The sequence below is a fragment of the Symsagittifera roscoffensis genome, chromosome 3, assembly GCF_963678635.1.
Source record: "Symsagittifera roscoffensis chromosome 3, txSymRosc1.1, whole genome shotgun sequence".
In the NCBI taxonomy this organism is placed as follows: domain Eukaryota; kingdom Metazoa; phylum Xenacoelomorpha; order Acoela; family Convolutidae; genus Symsagittifera; species Symsagittifera roscoffensis.
Window position 1 is genome coordinate 84,043,155 of NC_087064.1, and position 19,548 is coordinate 84,062,702.

Genomic DNA, 19,548 nt, shown 5'->3' on the forward strand with positions numbered 1-19,548 from the left:
TCATATATAATGTGATGATAACAGCCTCTAAGAGCAACGGAGAAGATAGAGTGGAGTTGCCTGGCTGGGGACCAGAAGACTGGGTCAAACCTGGTAGCTGTCTGGCGGAAGTCTGTGGACTAGAGGGTCACGTTTGTGGAAGTCTAGACTGTGTGAAAACCCTGGAGAAACAACACAAGCAGTTGACGGTATTGTTTGGAAATGTAGTGATGAAAGCAAGAACGGAAACGGAACTGATAGCAGATTGCCATGGAGGAACCGATGTGAATCTGGTGACAGCACTAGGATTCTACAGCATGTTTGGTTCTTTAGAGTCACTATTGAATCTAGAACAGAAACATGAGATGGTCACAGCCATCAGCGTAGAAGTATTCCCAGGAGTTCTGCAGACTGAGCAGAAGTATATAGGAAAATGGAGGGAAGCAATCGAAACGGAGATGAACATCAGACACAGCGAAACTTATTGTAGACCATCAGGAGCACGATATTTGGTGGGTTCAATGTTGGCTCCAATGTGCAAGAGCAAGTATCCTGTACATTTCGTAGCTGTGGATGTGAAGAGTACAAGAACGATTGTGGATCAAGCCTTTTCAGTGCCGAAGTGCGTGAGGTTGGCAAGAATGTCTGAAAAGTCTTACGAGTTACTGTGTAAGATTTTCTCAGCAGTTCCAGAAAGAACCAAAGAGGAGTTGGAGTCAATACTAGGAAAGAAGTTCATGGGATATGTGAGCGGGAACTTCAGTGACTTTGAAAAACAGAAACAGAGAGGATCAACTGTCACAGATTACAATGCAGTAGATGAGAATGATGAGATCCACCGAGTGATGATGGAAGTGGAGCCATTGCTGGAAGCTTCGGGAAAACGGAATTGGAGGAGCATCATGTTGACACATGACGAGTTTCCTTGCCACTGCTTGCTGCAGACCTGGTGGTATCCCAAGCGTAGTAATCTGGTGTTGATCTGGGACTCTGGAGAGCTGCTCTCCATGGGTTTACCAGATTCATCACAGCCCATAACAATAGTGATAGTGGGAGTTATGATGGCGATACGATGGCTGGAAGCTCATGTGAGAGAAAATAATAGACAGGAGGCACCGACGAGAGAACAACTGCAGAAATTAGATTGTCTAAAAGATTTAGATCTTTTTGAGACAATGTGCAAAGTTCTAAACATTCCGATGGAAGTGAAGAAGATATGGGCAAGAAAACGATTGATGCCATGGTTCAGAGCTAACATGACTGTATGGTTGTACGAGTATGCGAAAAAGCATTGGGGCAGGAGCTTTCAAGCGAGCTTTCGTGACCCATCGGAATGCAGTGACCACCGCTGTGAAAAGAATTTCCAAGACAGAGATGCTGAAAGAAGATTTGGAGAGAAACGTGACGTTGTGTCTCCACAACAGCTTCTGTAGAAACAGAGAATCAAACGTGGATCCCCTACCTTGCTGTAAACAGAGGGTGGAAGAACAGAAGTGTTGGAGGACGGCTTCCAACAGCGTCAGGATAGTCAATGACGTGCTACAAGACACGGAAACCGAGAGTGCGGAGTCAGTGTCACAGGAGGAGGAAATGGAGTATTGACGAATGGTCGAGAAAACAAGAGGCAACAAGAAAGAAAATTAGAAGAATTTAGGAGTTTTAGAACTTCTAAACGACAAAAAAAAGAAGAGAACAAAGGGATGATGAAGAAACGTTAAAACTCAGAATTGTTTTATGTGTGTGAAAAACTCAAGTGAGAAACCAAGCAACCAAGTTGTAATTGAAAACTGAAACATTTAAGTTGAGTTTGGAAATTGTTGCATTTATAAATTTGCATTTTGGTTTTAGTTGAAGTGGCTTTAGAGACACTCACTTATTATTTATTTAGAAAGGCTTGAGGGAAGAGTATATTTAAATATTCCAGCCTGCATGATTGTTTTTAATCACTTAGGAAGACTGACAACTTTGTGGTGACATGAAAAACTTGAGTAACTTCTTGAGGAGGGAGGTTGTTGCATTGTTCTTTCTAACCACAAAGTTTCTTAGTTTTAATACTCAGGACAATAGACAAGCAAGATTTCCGAAGGGAAGGAGCATAGTAGGATAATTTTAGCTTGTTGGTTGGCAGGACTGTCCTGCAAGCCAAGACCTTTTAAATCTAGGAGAAAAAGTTTCAATCGGGATATTGACACTGGAAGTCTGAAAATATGTTTTATCTTAGGTCATATCCTCAATGTGCAGATTAATGAAAGAATTTGAAGGCTATAGTGATGTAGTATGATGCCATTTGTATTCTGCAGTGAGTCGATGTGACGTGGGTAAAAGTAATTTCGTGCATTTTGTAAATTCTGTTCGATGACACTGTAACTATTTAGAACATTGCGCGATTCAATGAGGACATTGACCGGACTGTCCGGGGAGTATGTGACATTCGACCAGAATGGCCAAAATGCAGTCTCTGCAGAATTCAGGATTTTAACAGTGAGCCTTCCGGATTGGCGATTTAGAACGGATAAGGACGTTATTTGAACGATTAGCCAAACGGTGAAGGCTAGAAGATTCTGGAATTCTAATTTTTAAAAATTCGAATTATGACGTCATATTTCTGAGAAACGTCAGAGACGGCCATTTTAGCTAAAATAACAGAAAGAAAGAGAACAACTTTTATCTGCGATTACGAACAGTACGAAAATCGAGACTAAAAAAACAACAACGAACTACCGAACAGCAGAGGACGTTCCGAGTTGCAACTATTGTGCTGTTACAATAGTTGCGAGGCCGTTGCGAACAACGGTGAGGGGTAAAAACCAGCCCTCCGAGTTAGCGTGAACCTGAGGTTAAGGAGCTTGATTCGCCGGATTCAAGAATCCGGAAGGGTCTCGGGACGTGGACTTTTATGAACTTATATTGAATTTTAGCATCCGTCATGTCCTGACTTGAATTTAATTAAGATCTTAATTCGTTTTGACAAGAATGAGGAGCTAGAAGTAGAGGGGGAAAGGGTTGATCCATCTTCGATGGAGATGATGATTTTTATCTACTGAACAAAAACAATAGTAATATGATAAGTAGTAGCCCTGTTTTTAGGAGTGACCTCGTGGTCTGGGGATACTGAGACCCAGCCATGAGCTCACTAACTTTGCATGTAATTCAGTTAATTTGAGCGTTCTGGTCGAAGCCGGAGAACAGTAACGTTTTTGTCAGCCTGATGTAGGAAAGACCACCGAAAAGTACTGGCTTGGTAGAGACGGTGAAAAACATGCAAAGCTCTGTTTAGACGCTAGCCAGTCGTCTTAAGACTTAGTTTTGTTATCCGTCGATATGTATCTTCCGGGCGAATGTTACAGGGTTTATTCGAGCGGAATGATAGGGATTCTAGAGGTAACGCATGTAAAGTAGTAGTACACAAAGCAAATCTAGAAATGCGAAAAAAAAATTCTTTACGATAAGAGCACCTCTCGACTGGAATAATCTGCCACAGGAAACAGTGCAAAGCAAGACCATCGACGAATTCAAGTGGAAACTGGACAAACATTGGAAAGCGATTGGAATTGACATGTAAGAATTCGAACGGAGATAGGAAAAAAAAACATTTAAAATGACCACAAGAGGCACTGTCCAATGGTCATAAACCTGATTTGACTTGACTTGACTTGGACTATTTTTCACCGTCTAGACCTAGCCTGTTAGTTTTCTGGTCTGTTTAGGGCTAAGTAAAAAAAGTTACCATTTTAAGGCCATCAGTCAAAAGACTTTTGTTCTGCTTTCGTTTACATGCAAAAATAACCACAGCTGGGTCTCGGATCCCCAGACTACGTGATTACTAGTAAAAAGTAAAAACAATATTGTGGTAAAAAGATTTTCGAACAGAAAGTTCATCATCAGTTAAAACATAGCACCTGAAAAATAATGGTATTTACAAAAATTATAAAAATAGTTAAAAAGATTTAATCATAAAAAGTTAGAAGTACAGCAAGCTGTAACACAAGTTGTTACTCTCAATGGAGTGGTTTACTTAGAACACGTAACTGAGGGGGCGGCTCCGGTACTCATCGCGTGTAATGATGGTCGGTCGTCTTCTCCGAGATTACTATTTTTACGTGATTACTATTAATCACTACACAACACAGGTCTCAACTAGCTCCTTGGGTGGGAAGTGATTCCTCCAAGCTTATCAAGAAATTAAATACACTCCAACCTAAAAATCTGCGAAAAACTAACCAATCGAACGAAGGCAAATCTGAAAATCTGCAAACTGAAAAACAATGTCCCTTCAAAATGACCAGCATCTCCACGAAATCATGCTGCTCGAGAATGGGAAATTTAGCGAATTACAACGATATCAGAAATCGATCACCAAGTCTCGCATAATCCCCTCAGAGATCTTCCTACATCAAAAAATAGCCAATACAGACGCTCAAAAAGCTAAATTGTTTAACATATATTTTCAATCAGTTTTCACACGAAACGCCAACGTTGGGAAAGCAGAATGACAAGATAACGTTCTTCTGAACAGTATCAATTTCACAATCGATGAAATAGAAGATGCCCTGAACGAGCTGCACGTAAATAATGCAAATGGACCAGACATGATCGGTAATACTCTTCTGAAAAACCTCTCAAAGTCACTACCAAAATCACTTCACTTACTGTTCAACTTGATTGCAAATAAAGCGATATTTCTAACAAAATGGAAGATCAGCGAAATTGCACCTATTTTCAGAGACGGGAATAAACAAGACGTATCAAATTACAGACCGATCAGCCTGCTCTCAGCAGTGTCAAAATTGCTTGAGAAACTAATATTTGATAAATTGGCCCCAATTGTCTACCCAACCCTAACCACAGACCAACACGGTTTTAGACCTAAGCGATCGACGATAACAAACCTAATATCGTATCTACACGAGATATTTGGCTGCCTAGATTCGCCAAACTGCAACTACCTGAACACCTTCTACTTGGATTTTCAAAAGGCTTTTGACAAAGTCTCGCACGGAATCCTCATGGAGAAATTATCGACTTCTGGAATTGGCGGAAATTGTTTATCTCTGATACACAGCTACCTCTCGAACCGGAAGCAAACAGTGAGGCTGAATGACACAATTTCCGGAAAGCTGGAAGTCTTCAGCGGCGTTCCCCAGGGCTCTATACTCGGGCCGCTTCTCTTCCTAGTCTTCATAAATGATCTACCGTCCTGTGTCATGTTCGCAACATTTGGTTATGCAGACGACTACAAAATTGTTGGAGACAACCCTTTAACTCTCAACATAGATGTTAGGAGACTTTGGAGGTGGTGCGAGGAAAACTGCATGTCAATGAACCTGACAAAAAGTAAAGTCCTCTGTATCAAAGGATCAGCTACGATTGCACTCCCCAGTTACAGCTTCGAAACCACTGAAGTAATGAAAGATCTGGGCATCCTGATAACCGACACGCTCTCTTGAACGCAACACGCAAAAAGAGGACTGAAAAAGCCTTAAGCGCTCTCTTCGTACTCAAAAGGAATCTCTCAAAGGCGAATTTCCCGACCAGAAAAAATGCATATATCTGTTACGTTGTGCCAATTCTGTGCTACGGTTCAGCTATCTGGAAACCATCACAAGGTGACTTAGGAATCGTAGAAAGTGTGCAGCGGAAAGCGATCTCGTGGATTTTCATGACAAGCAATAGCCATATCTCCTATAAAGACAAACTCGTGAAACTTAACATCGTTCCTTTGTCTCTATACCAAGAGCTTCATGTTGGACTGCTGTTTGCAAAAATACTAGCTGGAAAAGTTGACATCGACTGGAGAAGCCATGTAAGCATCAGTGACGTTGGAAACCGAAGAGCTCAAATGACCCGAAATTTCGTCTGCAAACAAATGCGTCTGAAGAAGTGCGCGTCGGATTTCTGGTTTCGGGCATGTCGTCTTGCTAATCTGTACAACGAATACTTCAACTTTGACATATTGTTTGACCCAGAATGCAAACACAGACTTCTAGGAATGTACACAAAGTTTTTCAAATCAGACACTACAAAGAATCAGACACATGCACTTGGCGCATTTTATGCGAATACAACAACTGTAGAGACCTGAAGAAACTTACACTTATAACTGAAAACTAAACTTTGAGCAATGCAATGACTGGGTTTTATGCGAACCCTTGGATTATATTCCTAAATCTTTTGTTATTATTAGTATGATTATTATTATTATTAATATTACTACTTTTTCTACGTGATTACTATTAAAAAGGATCAGCTACGATTGCACTCCCCAGTTACAGCTTCGAAACCACTGAAGTAATGAAAGATCTGGGCATCCTGATAACCGACACGCTCTCTTGAACGCAACACGCAAAAAGAGGACTGAAAAAGCCTTAAGCGCTCTCTTCGTACTCAAAAGGAATCTCTCAAAGGCGAATTTCCCGACCAGAAAAAATGCATATATCTGTTACGTTGTGCCAATTCTGTGCTACGGTTCAGCTATCTGGAAACCATCACAAGGTGACTTAGGAATCGTAGAAAGTGTGCAGCGGAAAGCGATCTCGTGGATTTTCATGACAAGCAATAGCCATATCTCCTATAAAGACAAACTCGTGAAACTTAACATCGTTCCTTTGTCTCTATACCAAGAGCTTCATGTTGGACTGCTGTTTGCAAAAATACTAGCTGAAAAAGTTGACATCGACTGGAGAAGCCATGTAAGCATCAGTGACGTTGGAAACCGAAGAGCTCAAATGACCCGAAATTTCGTCTGCAAACAAATGCGTCTGAAGAAGTGCGCGTCGGATTTCTGGTTTCGGGCATGTCGTCTTGCTAATCTGTACAACGAATACTTCAACTTTGACATATTGTTTGACCCAGAATGCAAACACAGACTTCTAGGAATGTACACAAAGTTTTTCAAATCAGACACTACAAAGAATCAGACACATGCACTTGGCGCATTTTATGCGAATACAACAACTGTAGAGACCTGAAGAAACTTACACTTATAACTGAAAACTAAACTTTGAGCAATGCAATGACTGGGTTTTATGCGAACCCTTGGATTATATTCCTAAATCTTTTGTTATTATTAGTATGATTATTATTATTATTAATATTACTACTTTTTCTACGTGATTACTATTAAAAAAAACGGCTAGAAAACCATAAGTTACCATGTTTTTAGTCACAGTTATATACTAAATTGGATATATATTGGATATATATTGACTCTTTTCTTTTTTTTTCTAACTACTCATGCTCTTAAATACTAAACAATAATGGAGTTAATTAAATCGTGCAGGGCATTACAGTAGCTGAAATGTGTATCTAAAGACTCCAACAGTCTCTGGGTACCGGACCTCTGATTCCATGTCCTCCCGGAGATAACGTAGTTATCTCTACCATTTCGTGGCATGTGAGGGACCTATCTTCCTTACGTCCCAATGGACCTGCCTTCCGTCTAGTCTCCTTCAGTAAAGCGCCTTATCGTGTTGTGTTATCACAACACAATATGAGACTTCGTTTTTTTCTTGTTTTCCTTTGACTGATTTTTGTCTCGTAAATCCGGTTGTCTATTTTTTTTTCTGTAACATCAACCGGAAGTACATATCGACGGAAAATAAAGCTAGGTTCTAAAACGACTGAATAGCGTCTGAACACAGCTCTACATGCTTTTCACCGTCTCTGCCAAAGCCAGTTCTTTTGGGTGGTCTTTCTAACATCGGGTCGACAAAAACGTTACTGTTTCCGGCTTCGGTCAAATCACTCAAATTAACTTAATTATTTGAAATAATAGTGAGCTCATGGCTGGGTCTCAGTATCCCCAGACCACGAGGTCACTCCTAAAAACAGGGCTACTACTATTTATTATATTACTAATGTTTTTGTTCAGTAGATAAAAATCATCATCTCCATCGAAGATGAATCAACCCTTTCCCTCAATCCTAGCTTCTCATTCTCTGAAACTGAATCGGGATGTTAGTTAAATTTAACTCAGGACATGACCAGGAGGCTAAAAAATTTTATAAAAAAGTTTGGGTTCTGGGCCCGAGACCTCTCCGGATTCTGGAATCCGGGGAAATAGTACTCCAATTTCTTTCTGGAAGGCTGGACACGTCGTCCCAACACATTTCCTCGTTCGTGTGAATTGCTCGGTAACGATTGTAGCGGTACAGTTGTTACAACTCGGAGCGGTTTCTGACAATTTCCAATTATAACTTCAATCTATCGTTATTTTCTCGTAGTTGTTGTTACTGCAACTATTATTGTTCTGTTTTTTTTTCAGTTTTCTGTCCCAATATGACCTTTTTAACATTTCTCAGATATGTGACGTCACAATTCGAATATTTTAAAATTAAGATGTCAGTCATCGCTAGCTCTTCCCGATTTGTTTAATCGTTCAAATAATGTCGTTAATCTGTCAAAACCATCAATCTTCCAGATTAGCTGCTCTTTTTCTGTTCCATAAAAATTAGAATGCGAAACTGCATTTTTGTACATTCTGGTTAATTGTCACATACTCCCCGGACAGCCCGGTCATTTTCCTCATTGAGTCTTGTAGTCTTCATCGAAATGGCATAGTGTCATTGAACAGATTTTACAAAATGCATAAAGTCACTTTTATCCACGTCATATCGACTCACTGCAGAATATAAATGGCATCATTCTACACTGTTATAGCCTTCCAAATTCTTTCACCAATCTGCACTTTCGAGGATATACTTAAGATAAAACATATTTTTGGAGTTCCAATGTCTATGTCCCGATTTAAAGCTTTTTCAAGGTCTAAAAGTGTAGGAACGCAGGACAGTCCTGCCAACCCACAAACCAAAATTATCCTACTATGCTTCTTCCCTTCGGAAATTTAGTTGTTACTGTCGTGAATATTAAAACTAAGGAACTCGGTGGTTAGAAGGAACAATGAAATAATCTCTTTCTTCAAGAGATTACCCAAGCCTTTCATGTCACCACAAAGGGATCAGTTGTCCTAGTTGACTAAAAACAATCTTGCAGGCTGGAATATTTTAATATATTCTCCACTCAAGCCTCTCTAAATAAATAGTAATTTTCTCTAAAGCCAGTAGCTAAAATAGAAATGCAAATTTACAAATGCAGCATATCCAATAATCTTCAAAACTCAACTAAATGTTTTCAATTCAAACTTAGTTGCTTTGTTTCGCATTTGAGTTTTTTGTCACATACAAAACAATTCTGACTTATAACATCTTCTTTTTCGTCGCTTCTTTGTTTCTTCCTTTGTTCGTCGTTATCAACTTCTAAAATTTCTAATTTCTCCTAAATTTTTTTCTTTTTGGTTCCTGCTTTTTGGCCACTTGTCAATGCTCTATCTCCTCCTCCTGCGTCATTGACTCCGCACTTTCAGTCTCTGTGTCTTGCAACGTCGGTAGCTATTCTGACGCTGTTGGAAGCAGTCCTCCAACACTTCTGCTCTTCTACTCTTTGTTTACAACAAGTTAGAGGATCAACGTTAGATTCTCTCTTTCAGCAGAAGCTGTTGTGGAGGCATAACGTCACGATTCTCTCCAAGTCTTCCTTCAACATCTCTTCTTTCTCCCTTCCGTCACGTTCACTAGTCCTAAAAGTTCTCTTCACTGCGGCGGTTGCTGTATTCCGATGAGTTACAAAAGCTCGCTTAAAAGCTACTGCTCCAATGTCCAGCTGACACGCACTGTACATTCTGCTGTGCTTTGACATATGCTTCTTAGCCTACTCATACAACCATGCAGTCATGTTGGCTCTAAAACATGGTATCAGTCGTCTTCTGGCCCACAATTTTTCACTTCCATCGGAATGTTCAAGATTTTGCACATTGTCTCAAAAAGATCTATATCTTTTAGACAATCCAATTCCTGGATCCTTGTCGGCGCCTCCTGTCTATTGTTCTCTTTTACATGAGCTTCCAGCCATCGTATCGCCATCATAACTTCTACTATCACTATTGTTATGGGCTGTGATGAGTCTGGTAAACCCATGGAGAGCAGCTCTCCAGAGTCCCAGATCAACATCAGATTACTACGCTTGGGATACCACCAGGTCTGCAGCAAGCAGTGGCAAGGAAACTCGTCATCTGTCAACATGATGCTCCTCCAATTACGTTTTCCCGAAGCTTCCAGTAGTGGTTCTACTTCCATCATCACTCGGTGGACTTCATCATTCTCATCTACTGCATTGTAATCCGTGACTGTTGATCCTTTCTGCTTTTCTCTTTCAAAGTCACTGAAGTTCCCACTGGCGTATCCCATGAACTTCTTTCCCAATATCGATTCTAACTCCTCTTTGGTTCTCTCCGGAACTGCTGAGAATTTTTTGCACAGTAACAAATAAGAATTTTCTGACATTCTTGCTAGTCTTACGCATTTCAGCACTTGGTTTGCTCTGATATATGTCTAAAAGTGCTAGCAAGAGCAAACCAATGCGAGTAAACTTGATAGAACCCGTGGAACTAGAACCGATTCAGAGAATAGACGAAATAAGGAGGTTCTCAAACAAGGAACTGAGGCTCACTAGGGAATCCATGGGAGCACTGCCGAAATCCAGTTAATACTGTGGACCGATTTCACTCTGCCGGATGTTCATTTCCGCCTCGATCGGTTCTCTCTATTTTTCAATATACTTCTGCTCAGTTTGCAACACTCCTGGAAACACTTATACACTGATGGTCGTAACCATCTCATGCTTTTGTTCTAGATTCAATAGTGACCCTAGAGAACCAAACATGCTGTAGAATCCCAGTGCAGTCACTAAATTAACCTCGGTTCCTCCATGACAATCTGCAATCAGTTATGTTTCTGTTTTCGCCTTCATCACAATGTTCCCAAACAATATCGTCAAATGCTTGTGTTGTTTCTCCAGGGTCTTTACGCAATCCAGACCTCCACAGATGTGACGTTCCAGTCCACAGACTTATGCTAGACAACTACCAGTCTTGAACCAGTCCTCTGGTCCCCAGCCAGGCAACTCTACCTTGTCCTCTCCGTTGCTCTTAGAGGCCGTTTTCATCAAATTATAGATGACGTTCAGGTCACGCAAGTTACAGTCTGAGTTCGATTCCCTCTGCATATCTTCTGTCGCTCGTAATATCGAATTGGCGTTGGGACTCGGACACCATGATGATTTCATTAGATCCCACACTACCATCAAGCTCGTTCTCAGTAGCTCATCCGAGAATCCCATTCCAAACTCCACTCGGTTGTCCGATTTTGGCACTGAAGGTGCAATCACCTTTTCTTCCAAGACTAGTCTCAGCTTGGTCTGCTGATTAGTAGCGCTTCTTATCGTGGCAATTCTTGACGTCCAGAATCTTAGCAACACTGCTTGCTCGTAATCAAAGAAGCAATCGCGTATGTCTTCATTTGTGAAGGGGATGTACGCCATCCCTGTGATTCCGGGTACGTAACCGTATGATTTCTTCCTGATCGGTCCACAGTACTCACTGGATTTCGGCAGTGCTCCCATGGATTCCTTAGTGAGCCTCGGCTCCTTGTTTGAGAAACTCCTTATTCCGTTTATTTTCTTCATCGGTTCTAGTTCCACGGGTTCTTTCATGTTTACTCGCATTGGTTTGCTCTGATATATGTCCAAAAGTGCTAGCAAGAGCAAGGCTTTCGCTCGTTGATCGCCTTCTCTTAGCATCTTGACAAAAGTGTTCAATGCTGGCACTGAAATTTGTTCTATCATAAATAGAACGAAACAGAGAGTGTCTCTCCGCTTCGCGCACGCTACTGCTGCTCCTTCCTGGGTCATCAGATTTCTCACAATAGTCATCACGGACAACTTTTTTCCCTTCAATCTTTTCCTTTCTTCTGAATCATACTCTCCGCGAGTCAGTCCAATCATGCACCAAGCGAACCTCAATTGTAACTCTGTTCTCACATAGGGTATTGCCATCAGTGCATATATCTTCGGCATGGTTCTCATCTCTTCTTCGAAGTATCGCAACACTACCGCTCTCCATGGAAGGCTCACCAACGGTTCGATCGTTTCCGAGTGCATTTCAGGCGATACCAGAGATCCGTATGCTTTCTGCTTCAGGGTGGTGCCTTGCATCATTGTCTCCAAATAACCTTCCATGGCACTTTTGTCTTCCAGAGCAATTAAGTGTCCTCTGATCGAATTTCTGTATTCCAACATCTCCATGTATCCACAGGCGGGCTCATCAATCGATACAGTTTCCGACACTCTCAGTCGGTTTAATTCAACTGGGACCAGATGTTCTACGACGCTTCCCTTTCCGTGATTCATGGGAGACCATTTGAAGTCTTTAACAGTACTCTCCCCACATTGGCTGAGTATCTTCATTTCTAACGTTGCTCCAGTCAGAGTGCGGTCACTCTTCTTAGTTTTGTAACTGGCTGATTTTATTCCTGCCATGAGAATGGGTGGCATCCTCGCTACGTCAGTCAACATTCTGTCTGTGCCAGGCAATCGATCATCACCCTGTCCCAAGTCCATAGCTTCTTCGACGCGTTTTCTCTTAGCTGAGTTGACGGCTTTCATCGAGATTTTGGAATCCACCTTTGTCTTCGCCGTTTTCCTCAATGTCACCTTGCTGCCCAGTTTCGTTTTCATTCCATTAATTCTGCAAATCACCATTTTCGATCGCATCGTTTCCTTCCCGGTTGTTGACAAATATACCACTTCTCCTTTGTCTTTTTGCGGCGTCATCTTGACAGGAGATTTTGCCTCACTTTCGTCAGTAGCCGAGTCGATCAATAACTCACTCAATCTCCCTTCACACTCGTCGAGTTTGTCAAGGACCTCCCGCATTAGTAGTCGGTTGAGACCTAGTTTCAAAACAGATTGGGTTCGTAGCTCTGAACTACTGCCCAGACCTTTTCCATGAAGGCCGCTCTGTCCATTCTGCATCCCGTCCTACTTTTATGGTATCTATGATGCACCTCCCACTCTTCTTTGGGCAACGTTCCTAAGTAAGGTACACTGGCAGTGCCTTCTATCCTTCTTCTCCTTGATGATTCCATTTAGAGTTTCTGTTCGGCATTCTTAGAATTGCTCGGAGAGCTGCTCTCCGGCAAGTTCCGGTTCGTTCCCATGAAAGCCGACGGAGGTTTCAGCGTGGAAGTTCCCTCTTCTGCCGGCTCAGTCGTCGCTTCCAACGTGTCTATGCCGTTTTCAAAATCGCTAAATAAATTGAACTCCAGGCTGGAAATCCCTCCTGTCGAAGCATTATCGTCTTCTTTCTCGGCTTGATCGGGATCCTGTTGCATAGTTCTTCCAATTGACGGCTTCCTCCCTGCCCATCGTCTCGTCTCGGATTCTTTGTTGAACTCGAGGGACCCTGCTCTTCACTCCTGGTCCCATCAGGAAATTTGAGAGGAGGAACTGATCTTCCTCCTCTCCATGAACTACTTTGACCTCTTCATGTCCGAAGGTTGCTAGCATGATTCTAGTCTGTAGGGTTCCTCCCGCCGTTAACTCTGGTTTTACATTCGTCAAGATTAGGGAGGCTTCTGGTAGGTCAGCCTTGCCTCTCATAATCATAGGCGCTAGACTCAGTTTCGCCCCTTCCTCGTCAAACCTCCCAGGCTTCGGAGTCGCGGCATTGCTCATTCGTCTCCTCGTTGCTTCATCAGTGTAAGTAAACTGCGAATACTGTAGCACTGTAACGTTTGGGCCAATCAAACACGGATCCATCATTTGAGAGAATTTCGCCTTCTCCTTTCGTTGGTCTCAAAGGCTCCCATCCTAGGGGATTGCACTGCGAGACTGCTCCGAGCAGCATCCTTCTTATCAGCTTATCAGAGGGAATTCAGGGGTTTCCTCCGGCAGTTTCTTTTAATCACCCAATCCTTTCGTCCCTTCTTTCACCTTATGGTACGCAGATATTAGACGAGGAATTCTCATGATCTGGCCATTCGTTTTATCATGCTGCCTTCAGTTCCAGAGCTTTGGGAACACCTCGATGTGTCCTCTATCCACTTCCCCCATGCGATCACGGAAGTGATCGTCAAAGTTAATGACCGTCATCTCTGGCTCCGATATCTTTGCAAACAATATGTCTTCACTCATGAGCTCTTACAGTACACGCTGCTCACACCAACTCAGCGCGCTTCCGTCCACTGCTGATATGTGGTTCAGGTGCAGCACCGACCTCCTTTATGCTTCGACCATAACATCAGGGAACGCAAACGTGACTACAGGTCCATATATGAATCGTCACGAACTCCCTGGCTCCTCTGATCAATGCTAAGGGATCGGTCCTCATAGCCAAGCTCAGATCAGTTAGTAGAGGCATTCTCCCAACATGACGTCGCACTTCTTTCTCCCTCTGACTCAATTCGTCTTCTCCTGTTCCAAAGCAATTCTGCTGCAGGAGGTACTGGATAAGAGTATGTCGCAAATCTCTTAAAATGTTCCGTGAATCCGTAGATCGTTTCAGGCCGAACTTCCTCATGTTCTCTCTCATCTGCTCCGGATAGCGTGCCAAATTCATCAATCCTCCCTAGTTTCCATGCGTTATCGCGATCAATGTTAGAAGTCCATTCAATATTCTGCACTACCTCTGTGAGCAGTATCGCTGGTCCTTTCACAAAGTTCTCTGCTCCGAACGTCACGAACAGGGCTGGTAATTCAACGATCGATACTTCTACGACTACTAGGAGGAATTTTTTTACCAGATTTCGAGAAAGTGAAGGGTAAATTTTCGCCATGAAGGACGCGTCAAAGCCTTCTTCTCCCTTCACATATTCTGTGTCCAGAAAGCCTCCAGGGTCACTTGGCACACTCTGTTTACGATTTCGGCTGATTTCTCTTCAGCATGTTCGGTCAGGTTTACCTTTTTCACTAAGTAGGCATGGATCTTCCTGATCATCACTGGGCCTCGCTCGAAAGCATCCGCGCCCAAGGCTGCTATCCGAGGGGTCAAGTGCAGCCACTTATTAGCCTCTGGTTTCGTTCTCAAAGACATTGCTTCCAAGTGAGCTCTGGTCTCCTTGGAGATCTTCCTTCTCTCTCCTTCCTCTTTTATCTCCATTCCTCAGAACCATAAATCGTTTGACATCGCCACGATCAGTCTATGATCATCGTCAATTCCTGGCATCAATTTGAGCTGTCGGCTGAAGTTGGACAGTTCAACCCCAGTACCTCGTCTAATACTAGCATTTGTAATGAATGGTCTTTCAACCCTCGCATCGCATTTGAGATGTCGGACCACACCGCACGTAATTCAGACCAGAGTGGCTTCAGATTCTCCATCTGTATTCCGCAATTTGGGGCAGTTATGATCAAATCATATTTCCCTTCCGAGAGCAAAGCCACCATCGCGTATACAAATTTTAATCCATTCGGGAGTTGTGCCTATCCCGGAGACAGTGCAAACAAGGCTCTCGGTGTTATTTTGGTGAAGGCACCTTCTTTCAGAGTGTACACTACTTCACCCATTGACTCGGGGATATCCTTTATAGCTGGCCACACAGCGTCTTCGGCTGTTGTAGGCTCTCTGAATCTGCTCAGGAAACCCCTACTGTGTAGATAATCGTTCATGCCAGCAAATACAATTGTGATTGGGTTCATTTCTGTCTGCCGTTGTACTTCAATTGCCATCGACACAGATTGCATCAGATCCGGGTCGACCGCTGCGAACCTTATAACATTAGGCCAAAACAGAGACTTGGAGGTATACACGAAATCTGAACTCGCGACAACCATGATTTTTGCATCCCTCATTTCTGCCTTGTCATATGCAGCAAATATATTCTCATCTTTTTGATCGCCTTCAATCCACCGTATCTCTGAACATCACCTTCTAGGTTTACTTGTTTCGGGTACGCTCTTTCTTTTACGTGACCTGGGGGTGCTTTTATATGCCTGAACATCTTTACGTGTTGTCCTATTGGTGCCCTTGTCGTCAAGAATCTTCCGGGTCTTTCTTCTCGATTTCCTTCATCGTGATTCAGCTTCACATCTTGCAATGGTCTCGCATTCACTGAACCCATTGTATTGTTTGAGGGCAGTCCCTCTAAGTCGGCAAATCTCAACGGCTGTAGGGCTCTTGAGGGTTGTAGAGCTGAAGTTTATGCCAGCGACTGTCAACCAGTCCACGCCTGTTATTGAATACAGTCCGTTGACAGACACTCTCGCTGCATTTAACATCCTCATGGCATCTGCTGCAAAGCTCACTGTCTCAAGATTCAAACTCATAAGGTCCTCTTTGTATACAAGCCAGGGAGAAGTTATGGGCCCACATCAAAGAGCTCCTGTCTGGACGTCGCTCCTCTCGGCTGGTACTCGTAGTCTCTGATCTCGCTTCTGATCTCGCGGTGCTGGTCGTCTCTGCAGTCGGATTGATAGGTCCTAATCTTCGTCTTGGATGGACGGTTCTTCTTATTGGTGCTTCCCTCAATCGATCTTGTTCATCCGTCCATTGCCCTGGCTCGCTAGAGCTTTGTGGCTTGTAGGCCTTCACGACTGGGACCGCTCCCAAACGTGTTTCTAAGTTAGGGGGTACAAACGTTGAAATTGTCGGCTCATTCAGGGTTTCTTCCTTCTTCAGCACTCCCGTGTCAAAGAGCTTGACCTCCATTTCATCCAGTCGCTCTTGGAAGATTCTGTTCAACCAGGCTTGTGCTTCAATGCTATCAAAGTGGATTCCATCGGTGATTAATCTGGCCTGATCCATAGCTCTCAGTTCATGCTCAATGTCCATAAGGATCATCCGTCCAGCATTCCGACTCGCCAAGTTACTTATTATATTGTTCCACCTGATGACTCCCTCATTATGTCTTCTTCCTGTTGCTGTCAACGTTTTTGTGCTCATGGGTACGGTGCAGACAGTCATTACCGCGCACTTGAATTTACACCATTACCGACTCCCATAGTGCCTCATCCTCATCTGAGCCTCTTGATACATTATTCGTCCATATCAGGATCATTATGTTAGGGATCCTCCCTGGATTCATCAGCTCCACTATCCGAAATAGCTGGGCTATCGTTGCACCTCCAAAGGCCATCACCGTAGTGATCCAGGAGGTCCTCAAATTCTGGAGCACTCTGACTAAGCTGTCACCCAGTATCAGATGTGATGTCCCAAGTGGCGGTTGCTGCAGGTTTACTGCTGGGCTCCGAGTGGATCGATTGGAGCAGGCTCGCGAATCAGTGTCCGGAACTCCCGTGAAGCTATACTTCAACTGGTTTTTCTTCTGCACGTCAATCACTCGTGACACTTTCTTCATCGGTACTTCTCGTGTCTTTCTGTCTGAAACCTTAGAGCTCTTTGTCGGTAACGCTGTATCACTAACATCCGTTCTCGTCATCTTCTCTTGGGAGAGTTGTACTCTGCCCGTGTCATCTATCGTTCCATAGGGTGCAGTCACCCCGGAATCTGGCGCATTCCTATAAGCGACCAATCATCCAGCTGTTTCTATTAATTTTCGCACCGTCTGCTCCACGACTGGGTCACCTAGGGTGTCACTCGGGTCTGGGATTGTCACTCGACCAGTTGTAGCTGGGTGTCGCGTCTCCGTCGTTTGACTCAACTGGCAAGGCATCAAAAGTTCCATCGGGGAATGCCCACGAGGAATGTTCCTTGCAGGTATCACTTTCTCTACGGCTGTCGTCAACGCCAGCCGCTCCGATTGCTCTTTGTACTCTCGCCTCAAGCGCTCTATTTCTTCACCCTGCTTCTTGTTACAATCTTCAAACAGTTTCTTCCACATGTCTCTATCTTCTTCTCTACTGAGCATGGTCTTGATAATTTCTTCCAGCTCCCTTCTGGCCTTCTCCAGTTCTTCTACCGTTCCGTTAAGGTCTTGCATGATTTCGTTCGTCTGAACCTCCTTCTCTACTCTCGCCCTCTTTGTTCATTTCCTGATGCATCCTCCTCAATCCAGGCCTAGATTTGGTGGGCAAAGGCATCTCACCTGGTTGGTAGGTCCTCGAACTTCCCAATCCAGGTTCGTTCGCCAAGTCACTTCCTGAGAGAGCCCCGTTTCTCAACCTCACCACTCTCATGTTCGGGCGGTCTAGTACTCCTCTTTCTCTATATGCTGCCATCAATAAGATTGCCCCAAGCGGTTAACATGCCCCGAGATGTTTATTAAGGCGCCAAGCAACATGACTACCTCTGGGTCCTACAGAGCAAAGTCTAGATCCATCAGTCGACGGTAGATCGCATCTATCATCGGCTACACATATGCCTATGTCAGTTCCATCAATTCGTTCAAGTTAAAGTTGTACATGTTCTTTCAGATTCGATTCTATTATGGGTTTGATGAATTGAAATCAAGTGTATGATTAAATGATCAAATTTATTTAAAACAGTGAGATAAAAAGATTTTGATCCTAAAACTTATTAAAATCAATTCGTTGCTAAAATTTTGGAATATTTTGGAAAAAATCGAATACTGTGGACCGGGTCAATGAAATCGGTCCACAGTATTCACTGGATTTTGTCAGTGCTCCCATGGATTCCCTAGTGAGCCTCAGCTCCTTGATTGAGAACCTCCTTATTTCGTCTATTCTCTGAATCGGTTCTAGTTCCACGAGTTCTATCAAGTTTACTCGCATTGGTTTGCTCTTGCTAGCACTTTTGGACATAAATCAGAGCAAACCAAGTGCTGAAATGCGTAAGACTAGCAAGAATGTCAGAAAATTCTTATGAGTTACTGTGCAAAAAGTTCTCAGCAGTTCCGGAGAGAACCAAAGAGGAGTTAGAGTCGATATTGGGAAAGAGGTTCATATGATACGCCAGTGACAACTTCAGTGACTTTGAAGGAGAAAAGCAGAAAGGATCAACAGTCAAGGATTACAATGCAGTAGATGAGAATGATGAAGTCCAATGAGTGATGATCGAAGTGGAACCACTACTGGAAGCTTCGGGAAAACGTAATTGGAGGAGCATCATGTCAACACATGATCAGTTCCCCTGCCATTGCTTACTACAAATATGGTGGTACCCCGGGCGTAGTAATTTGTTGTCGATCTGGAACTGTGGAGAGCTGCAGGTTTACCAGACTCATCACAGCCCATAACGATAGTGATATTGGGAGTTATGATGGCGATACAATGGCTGGAAGCTCATGTGAAGGAGAACAAAAGACAAGAGGCGCCGAAGAAAGAACAATTACAGGAATTGGATTGCCTAAAAGGTTTAAATCTTTTTGAAACAATGTGCAAAACCTTGAACATTCCGATGGAAGTGAAAAGATATGGGCCAGAAGTCGACTGATGCCATGGTTTAGAGCCAACATGACTGCATGGTTGCACGAGAATGCCAAGAAACATATGTCGAAGCACAGCAGAGTGTACAGTGCATATCAGCTGGACATTGGAACAGGAGCTTTTAAGCGAGCTTTTGTGACGCATCGGAATACAGTAACCTCCGGCGTGAAGAGAACTTATAGGACAAGTGAATGTGACGGAAGGGAAAAAGAAGAGATGTGGAAGGAAGACTTGGAGAGAAACGTGACGTTGTGCCTCCACAACAGCTTCTGACGAAACAGAGAATCTTCCTTGTTGTTGACAAAGAGTAGAAGAGCAGAAGTGTTGGAGGACTGCTTCCAACAGCGTCAGAATAGCTACCGACGTGTTGCAAGATACAGAGACTGAAAGTTCGGA

General features: G+C 43.2%; 1 protein-coding gene across 1 annotated transcript in view; it reads left to right on the forward strand.

Moving 5' to 3' along the window:
• Positions 1-19,548, forward strand: part of LOC134842285 (alpha-mannosidase 2-like) — a 402,951-nt gene that overhangs the window by 46,351 nt on the left and 337,052 nt on the right. The window lies entirely within an intron of this gene.